Raw genomic sequence first — 7,500 nt, forward strand, 5'->3', positions numbered from 1 at the left:
ACGGACCTACCCTGACGTCCACCCCTCCCACTTCCTCTCCCCCACCCTCCCTACTATCCCCGTTTCCCCCTCTCTTCTTCCTCCCACTTCCTTCCACTTCCCTCTCTTTATCTCCTTGCTTCCTTGGTTCTTCGCTCCTTCTCCTATATTCCTTCTTATGTAAAGCTGTAATGCCTTCTCTCCTCCTTCTCCCTCTCTTCCTCCTTTCTTTTCTCCCCATCTTTCCCTCCCCCTTTCTCCCTTATCTCCCCGGTTTCTCACCCCATCACCATGTCACTCTTTCTCTTTCTCCGCCTATCTCATCTCCGTGCTTCGTCAGCCCCATCTCCCTCAATCTATCCGCATTTCCCCTCTTCTGCTTTCTTCTCCTCTCCCTCAGTCCTCCCTCACCCCTTCCTCTCCCTCCTCTCCCTTATCCGCCTCTTCCCATTCCCTTCCCATCCTGCAATTATCACGTTACTTTACGCTGACTTCTCTCCCCTCTTCCTCGCCCCCTCGCCTCTCCCCACCCTCCCTCTCCCTTACTCCCTCCCTCTCCCTCAACCCATTCCCTACGTCACTGGATTACCCTCTCCTATCCTTCCCTCCTCTCTCTCCCCCCATCCCTTTCCCTCTCCCTTTCCACCCCCTCCCTCTCCGGTACCCCCTTCTTCTCCCTCTCCATCACCTCCACCCCCACTCTCTCCTTCTCCCTCTCCTTCTCTCTCCATCACCTCCACCCCACCCTCTCCTTCTCCCTCTCCATCACCCTCTCCTTCTCCCTCTCCCTCTCCCTCTCTTCACCCTCTCCTTCTTCCTCTCCTTCTCTCTCTCCATCACCTCTATTCTCCACTCTTTCCTTCTCCCTCACTCCCTCCTCTCTCACCCCCTCCCGCTTCTTCTTCCTGTCCCCTCCCTCTCCCTCCACCCCTCCTTCTCCCTCACCCCCTCACCCTTGCCCCCTGCCGTCACCGTATCCACTGTCCAGCCCTAAACTACTTTCACTGTTGACCTTTGACCCTCGTTGCAAAATCACAGTTGCAGGAATTTACGTCCGGGGATAAATAGCCAATTATATTCTCCTTGCTTTTTATGAAGATTTTTAAAAAATCTTTTTTTTTCTTCTTCTTTTGCTTATTTATGATTTTATTTCTGTACTTTTTCCTTCCTTTGCTTTTTTATCATCTTTTATTTCCTTATTATTATTATCATTATTACTATTATTATTATTATTATTATTATTATTATTATTATTATTATTATTAATATTATTATTATTATTATTATTATTATTATTATTATTATTATTATTATTATTATTATTATCATTATTATTATTATCATTATTATCATTATCATCATTATTATTTTTCTTTATTTTTGTGCGTTTTTCCTTTGCTTTGACTATATTGTGTTCACCAAGAGCGATGTGAAGAAGAATTGTGATGTAAAAGTGTCTGTTTGATAAACTAGTTTTGTCATATCTTGTATTTTTTTCAACAATGAAAGACAGAGAAAGAAAAATAGGAATCAAAAGTAAAACAGATAGATAAATTGATAAATACGTAAATAGATAGAGAGAGGAAAAGAGAGAGAGAGAGAATGGGGCAGATAAGAAGAGAGATACTTTTATCTAACAGGATAACTCTAACACACACACACACACACACACACACACACACACACACATATATATATATATATATATATATATATATATATATATATATATATATATATTCATATATATATATATATATATATCTATATCTATATCTATATCTATATATATATATATATATATATATATATATATATATATATATATATATATATCTTATTTCATTTCAGTTTGGTTTGTGATGTAGAAAAAATATAATTTCTTTCTAGTCTGATTTTTTCTTATCATCATCTAATAATAATGATAATAATATAAATAATACTAGTAAAGATAATGATGATGATAATAATAATGATGAAATAAAGATAACACCAATGAAAATGATGATATTAATGGTGATGACAATAAGGATGATAATTATAATAATAGTGTTATTAAAATGATAATGAAAATGATAATGATAATGATATTGATAATGATAATAAGTATAATGATAATAATAATAATGATTATAATGATGGTGATAATGGTAACAATAACAATAACAATTCCACTGATAAGAATAATGTTAACAATAATAATGATAATAATGCTAATGCTAATGATGATGATGATGATGAGAGCAATGATAGGAATAACAATAATGATAATAATAATAAGGATAACAGTAGTAATACTACTAATAATAATGATAATAACAATAATGATAATAATAATAATAATAATAATAATGATGATAATAATGATGATAATAATAATAATAATAATAATAACAATAATAATGATGGTAATGATAATAGTAATAACGATAGTAACAATAATAGTGATGTGAATGATAATGATAATTGTTATATCATAGATATTGATAATGAAAATGATAATAACAATAGTACTGAAAACAACAACAATAATAGCAATAACAATAATAAACATGACAAAAAAAAAAAAAAAATAATGATAATAATGATGACGATACTTGTAATTTTCATAATGCCAATGATGATAACAACAACAACAACAACAACAACAACACAAGTAACAACAGTTTCTACTAATAACAACAGTAACAACACAAACAACAAGAACAACAAGGAAAAGAAGTAGTAAAAAAATGAAAAATGAACAGTAGAAGAAGAAGATGAAAATGAAGAAGAAAAAGAAGAAAGAATAATAATAAGAAGAGAAAGAATAACGATAAGAATAAAAAGAAAAAAAGAGAAAGAATAATAATAAGAAGAAAAATAAAAACAAAATAATAAGAAGAGAAAAAATAATGATAAGAAGAAAAAGAAAAAGAAACAATAAGGAAAGAAAGAAAAAGAAGAAGAAGAGAAGGACCAACAATAGAAGAAAAACCACTACAACGATACCACGGCAGCGAAGACGTCTTGTGGAAATCTTGAATTAAAATGAATTTGCGGAAAAGACGAAGGAACCAAAAGACGGCACGACCTCAGAAGAAACTCCAGAGTGAGGGAGAGAGAAAGGGAGACGGAGAGGGAGAGGGATGGAGGGAGAGGGGGGAGAGGGATAGAAGGTGGGAGAGGGATAGAAGGAGGGAGAGGGGGGAGAGTGAGAACGGGAGAGGGATAGAAGGAAGGAGAGGGATAGAAGGAGGAAGAGCGATAGAAGGAGGGAGAGGGAGAGGAGGGAGAGAGGAGGGAGGGAGGAAGGGAGAGGGAGAGGAAGAAGGAGAGGGATGAGAGGAGGGAGAGGGAGGGAGAGGGAAGGAGGGATGGAGGGAGAGCGAGAGGGAGGGAGAGTGAGAGGGAGGGAGGGAGAGGGATGGAGAGTGAGGGAGGGAAGGAGAGGGAGAGGGAGAGGGAGAGAGAAAGGGAGACGGAGAGGGAGGGTTGGAGAGTGAGGAGAGAGAAAGGGAGACGGAGAGGGAGAGGGGAGGAAGGAGGGAGAGGGAGGGAGGGAGAGGGAGAGAGGGAGAGGAGGGAGAGGGAGAGGGAGGGAAGGAGAGGGAGAGAGGAGGGAGGGATAGAAGGAGGAAGGGAGAGGGATGGAGGGAGAGGGAGAGGGAGGGATAGAAGGAGGAGAGGGAGGGAGGGAGGGAGAGGGAGAGGGAGGGAAAGGGAGAGGGAAGGAGGGAGAGGGAGAGAGGAGGGAGGAGAGGGAGGGAGGGAGGGAGAGGGAGAGTGAGGGAGGAGGGGGAGGAAGGGAGAGGGAGAGGGAGAGGGATGGTGGGAGAGGGAGGGAGGGAGGAGGGAGAGGGAGGGAGGGATGGAGGGAGAGGGAGAGGGGGATGGAGGGAGAGGGATGGAGAGAGAAAGGGAGAGGGAAGGAGGGAGAGGGAGAGGGAGGGAGGGAGAGGGAGAGGGAGGGAGGGAGAGGGAGGGAGGGAGAGGAGAGGGAGAGGGAGGAGGAGAGGGAGGGAGGGAGAGGGATAGGGAAGGAGGGATGGAGGGAGAGGGAAGGAGGGAGGGAGAGGGAGAGCGAGAGAGGGAAGGAGAGGGAGGGAGAGGGAGAGGGAGGGAGGTAGAGGGATGGAGGAGAGGAGAGGGAGGGAGGGATGGAGGGAGAGGGAGAGGGATGGAGGGAGAGGGATGGAGAGAGAGAAAGGGAAGGAGGAGAGGGAGAGGGAGGAGGAGAGGGAGAGGAGGGAGAGGGAGGGAGGGAGAGGGAGAGGGAGGGAGGGAGAGGGAGAGGGAAGGAGAGGGAGGGAGGGAGGGAGGGAGAGTAGGAGAGAGGGAGGGAGGGAGGGAGGGAGAGGGAGGAGAGAGGGATGAGGAGGGAAGGGAGGGTGGGAGGGAGGGAGGGAGAGGGAGAGTGAGAGGGAGGGAGGCAGGGAGAGTGAGAAGGAGAGAGAGAGAAAGAGAGAGAGAGCCGGAGGGGTGCTCTCTCTCTCTCTTTCTATATTTTTCTAGCTGTATTTTATCTCTTTCCTTCCTGCTTTTTAAAAATCTTTAATTTCTTTCTCTGTGTGTCTTTCTTTGTCTTTGTTCCTCCCCCCTCTCTCTCCCTCTTTCTCCTCCTCCTCCTCCTCTTCTTCTTCCTCCTCCTCTCTGTGTGTCCTTCTTTGTCTCTGTTTCTCCCCCTCTCCCCCCCCCCTCTTTCTCTCCGCCCTCCCTCTCTCTTTCAGTCTCCCAAGAAAAAAGGAAACAATTAAGAAAATAAAATTGAAAAATTGAAAGAAAACAGAATAAAAAGAAGATAGAATGAAAAAAACGAGACGAAGAACGAAAGGAAAAAAAAATATTCAGAAAACGAAAAAAATAAAACAGAAAAAAATGGAGAGAAAACGAAAGAAAGAGAGAACGAAAAAAAAGACAAAACCCCTCCTTCTTCACCTCATTACCAGGAGTCTAAGACAGTCTTCGGCTCCATAACAAAGACTCCCGGATTGCGTCTGGACTCATAAAGCCTCGGAGATATTCCGTGTTAAGTGAGGCGAAGGAGGGGGTGGAGGAAGGGGAAGGAGGAGGAGAGGAGGAGGGAGGAGGAAGGAGGGAGAGGAGTTGGGGAGGAAGGTGGGGGAGGGAGCTTGTGGAGGTAGGAGGAAGGAGGAGGAGGGGGTGGAGGAAGGCGGGAGGGAGGGAGAGGAGGAAGGAGGGGGAGGGGGTGGAGGAGGGGAAGGAGGGGGTGGAGGAAGGCGGCGGAGGGAGGAGGAGGAGGAAGGGTGGAAGGAGGAGGAGAGGAAGGGGGAAGGAGGAGAGGAGGAGAGGAGGGAGGAGGGAGAGGGAGTTGGGGAGGGTGGGGGAGGGAGGAGAGGAGGAAGGAGGGAGAGGAGGGAGGAGGAAGGAGGAGGATGAGGAGGGAGAGGAGGAAGGAGGAAGGAGTAGGAGAAAGTGGGAGTGGGGAGAGGAGGAGGAGGAGGAGAGGGTGGAGGAGGTTGAGGGGGGAAGGTGGGGAGGGAGGAGAGAGAGGAGAAAGAGGTGAATGAGGGTGTGGAGGAAGATGGAGCAGGGGGTTGGGGGAGGAAGGTGGGAAAGGGATTTTGTGGGAGAGGAGGAGGAAGAAAAAGAAGAAAAAGAGGAAGGGGAGGAGGAGAGAGGAAGAGGAGGGAGGAGGGAGAAAAGGGACTGAGGTTAGTTTACTCTACTTTCTTCTCCTACTTATTTTTGCTTCTCTTGCTCTCTTCCATCTAATATCTCCTCCCCCTCCTCCTCCTCTTCCTCCTCCTTCTCATCCTTCTCCACCTTCTCCTCCTCCTCATTATTGCATGAAATAACTGGCGTTTTCATTAAAGAGAACAATTTGAAACGGTGCACCTGACAGACATCGAAGGCAACGTTTAATCCCAGTTCAGTCTTAAGAAAACCACTTTGTGAAGAAAACCACTTTGTCAAGTTTTCGTTACATCTATCAATGAAAAACATCACTGGAGGATAAACATGAATCGTATATCATTTTATCTGTAAATGTAAATCGTAAGGTTTTCTCATTTGATTCATTCACTATATTTATGAATGCCAAATTGCTTCCGTTGTCGAATTTTACATTATAATTCAATAGTTCTTATAAATAAATAGTTCCACTTCCTTAAAATAAACACGCTTCTACTATATTGCACTGCAGGTGGCAAGCATCGTTTCGGCGCAGTTGTCAAGTCTATGATTTCTTTTCGAAGGCAGCTGATACAGGTAAAAAGTCAATGTTTGGCAGTAAGTTCTGTTGTTCGAATTTTTATAACATATTGACATCGTTTCCTCATTCAGATTTCTTCTTACCGGTTGTGGATATTTGTAAAATCATTTCAGCCATTCACAGTCACCATTACAGACTGACATCTCCACCCAAGGAATACTACATACTACACAAGTATTGCCAGATAAGAAATATCACCTCCAGACTCGCGGTGTACCAGTTGGAAGTGTGGGGAAATATACGTATGTACAATATACACATACATGCACACACACACACACACACACACACACACACACACACACACACACACACACACACACACACACACACACACACGCACGCACGCACGCACGCACGCACATACAAACACAAACAAACGCAATACACACAAACAAACAAACACAAAAAAACACACACACGCGTGCAAACATTTACGATTCTTTAAACATGTGTGTATACGTATGTAGGTGCAATTTTATTCATGCAAATGTTTGCAGATTAATCAGCGATTTGTCCCTTTATTTACCTATTCATTTTCTCCCAACAGCTGTATCACACGCCAAAAGTACCCTCGCGAATTTGCATTCCGTTAAGTGTGGTTCCATTACTGCAAGCGCTCCATATCGGGATGGGCGGATGGGCGGCAGGCCGGGCCAGGGGAGGAGGGGGAGGAGGAGGAGGAGGAGGAAGGGGGGGGAGGAGGAAGAAGAAGAGGATGATGATGATGATGAGGAGGAGAATAAGAATAAGAATAAGAGGAAGAATAAGAATAAGAAGAGGAAGATGAAGATGAGGAAGAGGTTGTTGAGGTGGTGGCGGAAAAGGAGGAGAAGGATTAGGAAAAAAAGGAAGATGAGGAGGAGGAAGAAGAGGAGAAGGAAAGGGAGGAAGGGAAAGAAGGAGAGGTGGAGGAGGGGAGAAAGAGGAGAAAAGAAGAAGGGGGACGAGGAGGAGGAGGAGGTGGAAAAGGAAGATGATAAGGATAAGGAAGGGGAGGAGAAGGAGGAGGAAAAGAGTAATTGAAGAGGAAATGAAAGGTTGGGGGAGATGCTAGAAAAGAGAGAAAAAGAGATAAAAGAAAGAGAGGAAGAGAAAGAAGAGAGAGAGAGAGAGAGAGAGAGAGAGAGAGAGAGAGAGAGAGAGAGAGAGAGAGAGGGAGAGAGAGAGAGAGAGAGAGAGAGAGAGAGAGAGAGACAGAGAGAGACAGAGAGAGAGAGAGAGAGAGACAAAGAGACAGAGAGAGAGAGAGAGAGAGAGAGAGAGAGGAAGGAGTAGCGTATGGGGAACCAAGGGAAGGAGAGAGG

This window comes from Penaeus vannamei, chromosome 40 (genome assembly GCF_042767895.1).
Source record: "Penaeus vannamei isolate JL-2024 chromosome 40, ASM4276789v1, whole genome shotgun sequence".
Taxonomy (NCBI): Eukaryota; Metazoa; Arthropoda; class Malacostraca; order Decapoda; family Penaeidae; genus Penaeus; species Penaeus vannamei.